Source organism: Coccinella septempunctata, chromosome 4 (assembly GCF_907165205.1).
Source record: "Coccinella septempunctata chromosome 4, icCocSept1.1, whole genome shotgun sequence".
NCBI classification, from domain to species: Eukaryota; Metazoa; Arthropoda; class Insecta; order Coleoptera; family Coccinellidae; genus Coccinella; species Coccinella septempunctata.
In genome coordinates this window covers 20,660,546-20,673,240 of record NC_058192.1, presented here as the reverse complement: position 1 = coordinate 20,673,240, position 12,695 = coordinate 20,660,546, and the positions used below count along the sequence as shown (strand labels likewise).

Below are 12,695 nucleotides of genomic sequence, written 5' to 3'. Positions count from 1 at the left end.
AGTACCTCTACCAAAAATTAGACCTGCATATAGGGGGAATTGTCTAGCAATGCCTGTCAGAATAGTAAAAAAAAACCTTGTCAGTTTAAAATATATGAAAAGTATACATTCTCTTAATCTGACAATTTAAGCGTGTGGGAGGGCGCCAAATTTTCAAAAAAAAAAAGTCCGTGTACATTTTCGGGCACGGTGGCCTTTTTTTCAAGCTAATGATTCGAGAACAACAGAAAAAATATAATCTGACACTTTCAGCAAGCCGAAACAATGAAAATTGGTCGTGAATGTCACATCAATCAGTTTTTTTGAATTATCTTCTCTCCTGGGCTTCAAATTGTTTTCTCATTCATTCTAAAAGTTGTAGAGCATAACATTTTCTACAAATTTTGTCCGAGCAATTTTTTATACGTTCGAATATTTTTGAGATAATAGGTATACCAAGGTGTACCAAGTTCGAGGGCCTTTTAGACGTTTCTGGAGAACTGGACTTCTTGAAATCTGAAAATTTTGATCATGATATTGTTCGACATTATCAACTAAGCTGAAATCGAGGCTAAAATATTCTTGAAGCCACTTTCAGATATACAAGATATGAACGTAAATTTTCAAAAAAAAAATTTTTTTTTACTTTTTCTTTCCTGATATGATTTGAACAGAAATATATTCGAAATTGAATACTCTATCATATTAGAAACGAAAAAATAGAAAAAAAAATTTTTGGCAAAATTTATTTCCAATCCCTGTATAACTTAAAGAGCTCACGTTTCAAGAATATTTTAGCTCAGTAGATAATGTCGAACAATATCATAATCCCAATTTTCAGATTTCAAATAAATCCCATTTTACTTGAGGAGATGACAACTGCGTCCCCTTTAATATTTTGTAAGGACGATTTTTGGTGAAATAATGAACTTTTACGAGATCTTCCTTCTTTGAAAAACAGACTTTGACCTTTGAAAACAAGTTGTTTACCGAAAAAACTTCAGGAAAGGCCACGGTATATTTTTTCAATTTTCCTCAAGAAGGGTATCAGAAAAAATAAAAAATTTTAAATTGATGAATCGTGATCTGTTCCATGTATTACAGTTTGAATAAAATTATAATCCTGTTACTTATAGTAGAAATTGCGGCTCTTTGTAATTCAAAATGTAGCAGATCAGTATTTCTCAGGTAGAATTTTCCTTACTTCCACCATAATTTACATAATTTTTCCATTTCCTACGACCTACCGAGAGGCGTGAGCTTTTCAACGGGCGAGATTTATTCCGGAGAATATCTTCACCATAATTGAAATAATTGCCTTATCAGTGGTTCCAATGAGAACTTAACGGAAAAAAAAGGTTTCGCCGAGAAGAGCGGAGGATTTCCTGGCTATTAAATTTAAAGAGGAGGCTATTTGTGTTGGACCGAATGGTATTTTTCAGAAATTTAGATCCCGTAAGGGCCGTTAAGGGATGCCGCTTAATAAGTAACGATCGGAAAAAAATTTATTCCGAGTTTGTTGCTGTATAAGTACAACAGCCATCCAGCTCTGGCAATGGCCGCATCAAATTATACTGCCCCCTCGGGATCGAAGAAGGAGCGGAAGCGGGACTCGTTTTAATGTTTCGGAAGTGGTCATTTGTGACTTTATAGTGGGATCTATCAGTAGACAAGAGAGATTTTTTCCTCAACTTCAAGTCAGATGTGTGGTCTTCTTTGAATTGATATCGAAATAATTGCTTTCACCCCCAATATATTGGAGAAATATTGTCTTCTTCGTGTCTTTCGATTGAATTGGAATTTCTTTTCGAATTGTGAATTGACAATTCAAAAAGGATTTGTTTGATTTGCCCAGTCCTACAGCTACAAGCCAATTCCAATATTCGAGAAATGACTGACTCAATTAAAACCAGCTCCTGTTCACTGACGACTTCTATTGTTAACTTCAGCTGAAATGATTACCTCCTCCTGATTATTTTCATCAGAATTTAATGAATAGAATTCGAGTTTGTGGAAAAAATCATCAAAAAAACTGTGTGTGTGATTTTTATCTATGTTGTCTGAAAGATAGTGCTTTTTTTATGGATCAGATTTTATCTAATATTGTTTCCATATACAGAGTGAGTAAAATTAGCACCAAAATTCATATTTCGGTATTTAGGTATAATATACAAAATATACTATATAGGCAGTCCTTCACAGGTACAAACATACATGAAAATTTGTGAGGTCAAAAGATATACTTTTTTCCTTAACCATTTATTCCAATTCGGCTCGGTTGAAAAGATACAGGATGTTGAAAATCCATAAAATTGTAATTTTGAGTTATATCTAGCCAACGATTTCATCGAATGAAATGATTTACATACACCTGCCACTTTCGTCATTATGATCAATACATGACATACAAATAACAGAAATTCTATGATGTGAGTTGAATGAATGCTCACTAATGAATATTTGACCATTTTGAAAAATAAAAGTAGAATTCTTAATATTTTCTCGTATAATGTGCCGTTTTAGAATAATTTTATATTCGAAAAATATCTGTGGCACTTTGGCTGAATGCAACTCTAAAATAATTACAGATATAATACACAGATTCAGTTTTGTATTCTGTCTCAAATTTTATTGTCATTGTAGTGTTCAGTGAATATGTTCGAAAGTTCAGAGATTATATATAATTTATGTAATCATATATAGTATTTTTCATTCTATGATTCATACAGGGTGATTGACTTGTGCGAATATTTGAATGGTGGATTCTAAACTAGTCTGAAAATTTAAAAATTCGTCAAGACCGAACGGTTGCACCTAGAAGGATGATATTCTCAGTTTTATTACTAGAAGAGTTGCTCTTTCAGAATATGTATCACATTTCCATCCATGGTTGCTTTTATCGACTTATAAACGACTCGAAAGCTGACCTTCGAAAAATCCTGAAAAAGATGGATTCAGTAGAAAATTCGTCAAGACGCAACGGTTGCGCCGAGATGGATTAAATTCTCATATTTATTACTAGAAGAGTTGCTCTTTCAGAATATGTATTTCTATCAGCTACGGTTACTTTTATTGAGAGATAAACGACTCGAAAGCTGACCTTAAGGTTGAATAGGTGATGCTTGACTCTGATAAGTCTTGTACAAGATAAAATGAACAACGAAAAGAAATGATGACATAAAAAAACAAATTTTGTGTGGATTACCCCATTAACCTCCAGATTGACTCGAAAATTCTATCGGGAAAGACCAGCTGTGCTACAGAAAAGAAGTATAAACTGTGTGCTGTTGTGTACCATGATGGCATAGAGGCCAACAATGGACATTATTTGGCTGACACGTTCCACTCCGGTTTTAATACCTGGTTGAGGTTTGATGATATCAAGGTCAAAGCGGTGTCAGTATAGTGTGTGTTGAGACCACAAGGACACATAGTTCCTTATCTTTTATTCTACAAAAGACGTGATATACTTTGAAGTGTATATGTTACGGCTAAAGATAGGTGTGAACATAAACTTAAGATTAGCCGGCTAGACTTAGGTTTAGCTTCGGGTATTTGCTAAAGTTAGTTTCTTCTATCTTTAGCCGGCTAAAGTTAAGTGTAACCATATCCCATCGGCTAAAAATATGGAGGGCTTGAGGGGCGCAAATTTTCGGCAATTAAAACAATGTGAAGAAATAGTAATACGAGTATAATCGAACAATCAATGCAATGCATTTTTTGTATGGATTTGACATATTTTAATAGCAGAAAAGCATTCTGTCAAGCAGTTGAGAAATTGGAGAATGAACATATATTTGTTTCAACTGTGTCTCAATAAATTCTTATTGACGAATCTAAAAATCTAAACGCTTGATGACAAAATTCGAGACATGCTATTTTGAGTGTGAGGGAAAACTGTAGTGTTAGTGATTATTTTTTATCTTGTTATTATTCATAATTTGAGGGGAATTGAATATAAGTAGAAGTAACCAATCTTGTTTGTAGTTAACCAGACTATTTGGCTGATAAGCTTTACGAGGAATGCACTTGTATCCCCCCGGATGATTCATCAAAGGTGGCGACAGGCCGTATTTTAGAACCTGTATGTTCAATGACTCGGGAAGAAGTTTTTAACGAAATCAGCTAGATAAAGTGTTTTCAACTAATGTTCCTCTTCATAGTTTTTTTTTTGTTCTTTTTTGCGAAAGAATTGGTTGGAAAGAAATTGCAACGTTAGAAACTATAGTTCCTATTTCGTAATTTTTCCACAAACCCAATTATTGAATGGTAGAGAAAATATACTTTTGTTTACAGAAAAAATTTTCTATGTCTAATATCTCATTTCCTTGTGGGGTCATATTATGGTTTTTCACAAATTAGGATCGATTTGAAGAGCATTAATCTCCTAAACAGATGAAAATAACTCGTTAAATGTTAAATTGAAAACCCATGGGCATTATGTAATACAACCCCAATACATTCGATGCTCTTTTGCCTAATTGAATTCTAAAAATTTAAACAAAAAAGTGGCCGTGTGCGTTCGTCCTCTCCCATCCGACACATCAGCTCTCCGCGAGTCCATCGAATACATTTTTAGCCGTTCCGTTTTGGTTAATGTGCACATTAGCCGGCTAAAGTTGAAAAGACGACGCAGATGAATATTATATCGAACTTTAGCCGATCCTCGAATATAAACCTAAGTTTAGCCGGCTAATCTTAAGTTTATGCTCACACCTATCTTTAGCCGTAACATATATACATAAATATATACACTGTAAATAATTTGTACATATTAGTGATAATAGTTGAATAAAATTGCCCTATATAATGTTATATACATATAATATATACTATATTGTATGCAAAACAAACAAACTGTGTACAACATTTGAGTAGGAATAATTTTCCGAGAGAATACTTCCCGTCTCCATATTGTAATTGATGGTATGAACCGATTCGAAGAAGTCAATCTTAATATGAATCTTTTGCCGGCCCCATCTATCAAGCATGTTTGGAAATTTATGGTTACGTTTGATGAACTTGCTGCATACACCTCGGATATTAATATATTGTTATAAAGTATACCACCTACTTTTGTCTCGAGAAGTATGTAATCCATTATGTTCAAATTCAGTCTCAGTTTCTTGAAATTTCGGTCAATTTCCATCTTCCAGTAAAAGGAAATCATTTGAGCAAAGTTTGATAAGAAAATTCCTACCTATCTTGGCAAAATGTTTTCCATGTCGCTACGTATAGTTTCTGCCTTCTCAGAACATTGTTCAAGACTGCAGTAAGCCCTTTTAGATTCTCACAACCGTCGCAGCGTAACGGGCTGTGTCCCAACTGTGTCCAACTATTAGCATATAATAATGGAGATAGTAATTGGTGAGAACGACGCTAGGAAGAGTCGCTGGAACAATTCTCTAATTACTCATTAAAAAGTTAACGGGCGTCCATACCCCCAATGGATTTTCGAAATTATTCAACTGGCAGTACGGGCCCTACTTCGGGGCTATTATCAAATCGAATTATCTCATCTTGCATGAAACGTTTCGTTCGCGCTTTTCAGAAACTTTATCGAAACGCCGCTCGATGAGTTGTTGCTGTTATTCGATTCCTTTCGGTCCTTAGCCATGTAATTTCCATGGCAATTTTAGGTAATGAGTTGGGGGTGTTTAGGAGAACGAATTCGGGAAAATGGGGTTCTTTCATTGACTTAAGTTCTTCTTTCATCTTAATTCGTCGATAAATTGAGGGAATGTGACGGAAGCCAGAGAAAATTGGTCTAAACGAAGTTCGATATTTTCAATGGATGAATTTTACTTTATCCTTCAAAAAAGTATAATTTTAAATATAGAACGGAACAGAATGATCACCAAGTTTTCAATCAATGAATTAATATTTATGCCTTCAAATTATAGGTGATGTCCCGAAATTGAGTTGAAAATAATTGATGATTCGTCAAAGAATAGAACGGAAAGTTCATATTATCAACCTATAGCCGATAATACCATCGAGTACGTGTTAGGACAGTAAGAAGGAAAATGTTCAAATATGCTTATATTCCTACAAGGTATATCTCTCATTATAGGCAAATCTGTCCGGATAGGCAAAACTCCTAGCCATACTAGTTTGTACTAATGTGTCATACTGAGTGCCACCTGTGTGAAGCAGCGCAAGTGTCACCTGTGTGAAGCTGCGCAAGTCTCACCTGTGTGAGGAAGCGCAAGTGTCACCTGTGTGAAGCAGCGCAAGTGTCACCTGTGTGAAGCAGCGCAAGTGTCACCTGTGTGAAGCAGCGCAAGTGTCACCTGTGTGAAGCAGCGCAAGTGTCACCTGTGTGAAGCAGCGCAAGTGTCACCTTTGTGAGATCTTACCTATTCTTTCAAACATATTACCGCCCTATATTCGACTGCAGTTATGAATTCTTGAAATGCATTTCACTCCTTTCCCTACTCTTTTCCAATTCTGCCTATTCCAGAAACGATTTCAATACTGTCGCTCAAAGCTTCATGGCCCAAATTTTTTCTCAATTTGAATAAAAATTGAATAGAATACGTGCACTATTTTCAACGAAGAATTAGTTACTGATTGTTCAAATACAGTGCCTGGTTTTGATCTTCCCAAGAAAATATGATTTTCCCTGAATCGTATAAGAACAGCTCACGCGCAATAGTATAGTTTTCAGATAGCATTCAATTGAAAGTACCAATTGTGAATGCGGAGAAGCAGAGGAAACAATAAATCATCTGGTTAATAAAATTGTCCCATTTGTACATTTCAGTATAGTTTCATGGCAAACGGTGTTTGAATTGGGTTGTGAGTTTCAGATCAATGTGACATTTTTTTACATTTTTCTGCTTTTGTTTTCTTTCTACGTCAGATACGTGTTTCTGCAAACTTTGAGAAGACTCTTTGGATTTTCTTTCTCTACGGAAAAATCAATTTTTGCATAGAGTTCTTCAATATCAAATATTTCAGATTATTCCGTAAACTGCTTCAATTATATTATCTTTTCATAAGGAGAGATTGTTTTGCTCTGAGGATAATACATAGATAAGTTTGAAGCCTTAGGCAGCATCTACTGTTCTACAATTAAAATGATTCGTTTCGTGGATTACTTTGAATGAAGGTGTGTCTGGTTCACTGCATACTGACGTATGCAGTGCATTGGTTGATATATTTTTTATGGGTGTTAGGTTTCTGAATATAAATTTTATCCTCATCGTGACTATTATAATCTATAGCCTGTCGCTTGGAAATTTCGCTAGCTTAGAATTGAGACAAAAAGATTGATATTATATCTCGATAAAATGAGGACTAAACGGGATAGATCCACTATAATGGTTCATTATAGAGACAGCAATCCCCATTGTATGACATTTCGTTGAACCAACGACCGAACTTTTCCAATATGAAAATGCACAGCAGTCAGCGATTCTTCCTGGCCTGATTTCCTGACTTCATCCGCCAATAAACCTCGTAAATCCCTATTGTTCCGGAACAGAAACCGACTCGAATGAACCATTTAAAGAAGTTTTTCGGCACATTTTGCAGAATTGACAAGTTTATGGGCAGAGTTCCATGGAAAAGGTGCACCGGCACCAACATAAATCCGACTTGAAGAATAGGGCGCAGCTGCTACCTTCATGCGAAAACTTTCGGTGCCCCTACGTTCCAAGGAAAATGTGTACGTGTTTCCGAAGAGTAAGGCCGCACCCCAGATGCACGCCATAAAATAAAAATGAAACCACGCATGTTATATATGTATGGATGGACCGAAGGTTTGGAAAATGGTTACTGACTCGTTTAAGGGTCTTTTCAACGTCGAATTCCGACGAGGACTCACGTCGAGATTTTACAGCGTGTTGGCCTTCCCTTCTCCTATAGAATTCCTTTATGATCCTCCATATCTGATACCGAATATACTTTTCCGCACGGGTTCTCTCGTTCGGTGAAGCGAGTCGTAAGAATTTCTGTTACAGCCGGACGAACAGTTGAAAATTGCGAATGAAAATATACGGTAATGCAGGTATGGCGAATTAGTTTCGTGAAAATAATTTAATTTTCCCACACTTTTTTAACGCGCATTTACATTTTGAAACACTTCTTCATCGTCGGTATATAATAATTTCGCTAGCACCGATTGGGAGAGGAAATAAGGGTAAATCAGCTGATTTAAAGGGTTGAGAAAACGCCATATGTGGCAGAACCGCGAAAAATGCCCAACGAAATACGAATATCCGGAGCGTGCCTAGCAAGTACTCCCGAACTAGGAGCCAGATCGGGATTTAGAAAAAAAGCTACGGAAATCCGAGGTTGTCAATCGCGTAAATGAAAAACGGTTTTCCAACTATTATGATACCCAAACGGGGCAAGCCATGACACAAACTACTACAGACCAATAAGCTTACTGCCGAGTCTGAGCACATTGGTGTAAAAAATTAAACTGGACAGAGTGGTGAGAATCATAGACGATAAAGAAAAAATCCAAGAATATCAACACGGCTTTAAAAAGGAACAATAGAAACATGGAACCAGAACTCAACTCACTGGAATAACGGAAACAATAGGGAATACTCCTCCTGACCAAAAAGATGTCTTCTTTATGAAATATCTTTGAAAAAATCAACCGTTTTCCAAAAAAAAATTATTTTAAGTACTTGAAAATGAAAAATAAAAATGAGTATTTAAAATCTTAAACGTTTCGTTTCTTCTGCACAAGTTGGCAACATCGACTGAAATATGCGTTGATGATAAAGGACAACAAATACACTATCTTGATGAGATAGACAAAGATGGATGTCTATGAAGTCTGCGACGAACGAGGAAGGTCGTACAATTTTATGGGATTTTTATGGCCGGTTGCTGTTGAGGCTCGTCAGTGAGTACCAAGAAGCACAAACTGACCAAATGCGAGGATAAAATCAAATGAAAGTCAAATATATCTAATGTTCCAATATAAAAATAAGGAACATAATCCAGAGAAGAAGATAAAAATAGTTGAGGAAGAAATAGAATGGTAAAATTATTTCAAATATCTAGGAATAACAATGGGAAAAAACCTGACCATTAATGAACACATAGAGGAAACAGCAATAAAAGCGGAAAAAATCAAAGAATATCTCTATCCCCTCATAAATCGGAAGAGCAAACTGGACAAACAACTGAAAGTCAAAAGAATAATAATTAGACCAACTATGACATACGGCAGTTGCATTAAAATAATGAATAAGAATTAACTTATAAAATTTAAAACTGTACAGACCATAACCCTCAGAGAAGCCCTAGACGCAGAGTAGTATACAAGAAACCAAGTTATCAGACAGATGACAGTAACCACAATCAAAGAACACATAACTGAACTGTCAAAAAATCTTCGAAAGAATAAAAACCCATGAAAACAGTTCTAAAAGGGAAAGTGTAAAATACGACGAAAGCAATAAATGAAGAATCAAGAAACCTAGGACCACACTGACAGAAAACCTAGAAAAAAAAACAAAAAAAGTAAAATTAAGCGAGAATAATCTGAAATGGGAGAAAAAAACAAAAGGTAAGAGAAGTACAATACAGCAGCAAGAGAACCAAGTTCTAGTCTGTAAATACACAGACCCAGGATTCCATCAGTTTGAAGTGATAACTCGGTGAGATATACCGACCGAGATTCCTCTGAAGATGCCGAACGTGGTGGTAGACGAAACGTCATATCAAATATGGAATGGGAAACACCAGGTTTAAAAAGCTCGGAAACTTCTAATTTTCAAATTGTATTCGGTCGTGAAAGCATTCTTCAATATATCAATATCACTATACTCTATACAGTATACGTGGTCTTAAGGGTGAAGGAAAAGGAATTCTAAACATTCCGCAGGTATTCTCTAGGAGGAATCTATCCAATTAACTGAATTGTTGCTTGGATTTTTTCATCGAATCATGAGCATGCTCGCTTCGAAGCTAGAAGATTCACTCGTTCAGTAGGCAAGACCTTTTCTTCTTATATTACGAACTCCCTGAATTGTCTGCAGTGGAAAAGTGTTAATGGAGCTCGAACACAAAGTTCCCGATTCCTGTTCTAGAACAATTCCTATTTAAACAAGTTGATTGGAAGGAAGCGAACTCCGTAGCGTCTTTGTGTGTCCGTCACATCCCCGCGCGCCCGCTGAACCCTAACTTCCACAAATACTGATTGGGAAAATGAAATTTCTGGGTTTGTTCTCACTTCGCTCCATACATAAATAGAGGAAAAGTTCTCAAGACGCTGAGGGAGAGGAAGGGGAGCCCGATCCAACTAGCTTCATTGAAAGGATGATAAAACGTTAACCTGATTAGGGAACGAGAATTGTGAACGGGGAAAAGAAGTTGGAGTAGTTGCAGCATGTGAAGCAGGCTTTCGCTGTGACTACAAGACTGATTGAACCGTGATGTTGATATATTCCTGTATTACACACGCTGCCTTGGGGAGTGGCGCATAAAACCACTTGCACACGTACAATTTATCTTCGCAAGCGGGTAGTGGGAAACGCGACAGATCGTGCAACTTAATCGTAAATCTTAATTTTTTACCACATAAGTAGATTGAGAATATTTTGAAATCGCGAATACGATTCCTGTTATTGCAATTGTCTTCATTATTTCAAATCAGGAGTCTAGCACTCACTCAGCCTTTGATCTGCTATCGAGAATGTAGATTGCAGCGACACGGCGATTATAGTTCGAACTGAATCGTTAGTGGAATCCTCATGTGTTTGTATTCATGAAAAAATTCCGACTGTGTTAAGAATCAGCTGATAAAACAAAGTAATAATAACAATGCGCCTTGAGGATCAAGTTTCGGTCACCCGAAAAACGTTCCTTACCTATACTCCATTCACTTTTTTTTTAGCACTAGGTTGGCCATGTAAATTTGACAAATAGTATAGTACGAAAATGTGAGATTGACGCTTGTCAAAACATTTTTTTTTTATCAGAGCTATGTTGTCAGTTCTAAGCAAAAGTCTCTATAATTACGTATTTTATCTCAATGTCGGATCACTTAGGAAAATATTAATCGAAAATATGTTACTAACATAATTAACGTTCATACAAACTGATTGAAGGCAAAGAAAATCTTGTTATTTGCATGGAAAATACAAGAGATCAGTTTTTAAATATATTTATTCTTGCTATGGAAGAAAATTATTTTACTGACACAAAATATGCAGTAGCTTGAGGAGAGTCAATGTTGGTTAGATAACTAAAAAAATCAACCCGAAGATGAAATGCATATACAAATGCGGTGATTGGAAATGGGTATATCTCGAAGGAATTAACGGATAATTACAAGAATGTTAAATTCTACAACAAAAATTAACTTGCATCAATGAAAGTACAAAAGAATTAAAGGAGGTTTCAAGACTAAAGGAACACCACCTTTAAACAAAAATTATCACTTAACGGGACAAATGGCTGTTTATTTCTAATAATTTGATAAAATAATAATAATTATGTATTTATTGATCCCTTAAGACATTTATAATGTCACCACTTTTTTGGGTCTCCCAAAAGAAGGAAATTATTCGTCATCCTCTTCATTCACAATCTTTCTGATTGTGGAAACATTCAGCTAAAATATAATTCATATTCTATTTCTATTAGTTGTAGCAACGGCGTTATGACATCATGGACATTTCATGAGTTACCTTACTGCGTTCTAGTAACAAAAACTTGAGAAGATTATTTCATGGCCAACCGAGTCCTAGTATAAATAAAAAGTGAATGGAGTATACACGTTAGGTTATGAAACAGAAAATGTTTGCAAAATAAGTACGTTAATGTGCATCAAATTCAGATGAACGTATCAGAGTACTCAAAACACTATAATGTCAAGTTTAAACCCACATCGTTCGAATTTTGGTATATAAACATCATGCAAGGTGAACAAAGGCTTTTTCGAATATGAATAATATCGCTCAAGTTTTTCACGCTGTTCTTGAGCTCTTTTGGGATAAAAAGTTATTAAAATTGGAATGAAAAAGAATGGGCGTTATGCAGATAATAATTTCGAAATAGTCTTTTTCACATCTCAGAATATTTTTTCGCATATATTTGAGTATTACTAAATCAGCTATGAAATTTGATATCTATCAACATGGTACAAAGTGGTATGGAATCTGGAATCGAAAGCTGTAATGAATAATGAAGAATTATAGTTCATTAGAAGTGTTTGAACAACAGCAATACTCTCAAATCAAAATCCATTCAATTTCGAGAAATCATTATCGACGAATTTATACATCATGTTCCTTCAGATTCACTAATGTCTTGAACTCAATCAATATGACACATAGTGTTAGGAATTACTGAACGAAAACAGCGTCCCCCAACAAGTTAGTGGTAAAACCATGTGAAAGAAGCTCTCACGTCACGAAGACTGATCGAGCCTGGATGTTGATATATTTCGGGATATATTGCACGTTTATTCACAAACGATGCTGAATTGAATTCGCCTGTAGCGTATCCCCGTTAGATTGATGTCGATCTCTTGAATAATTTGTCACGGTTTTAGGAACGAGGCATTTCTCTCGAGTAATCTGATCCGGGATAGGTTCATTAGGCATGGTGGACAAGAAAACAACGCGAATTGCAGTGCGTACAAGATAAGTAGTGCATAGCATAATTTCGGGAAGATTTGTATTTATTTTGTTGAAAATTTATTGAAACTAATGTATGAAAATCAATGCTTAGTGAACATACAA

General features: G+C 35.6%; 1 protein-coding gene across 1 annotated transcript in view; it reads right to left on the bottom strand.

Annotated features, from left to right (window-relative positions):
- The window catches only part of LOC123310923 (E3 ubiquitin-protein ligase MIB1), a 610,270-nt gene that overhangs the window by 567,446 nt on the left and 30,129 nt on the right, over window positions 1-12,695 (bottom strand). The gene's annotated exons all lie outside the window — the stretch shown is intronic.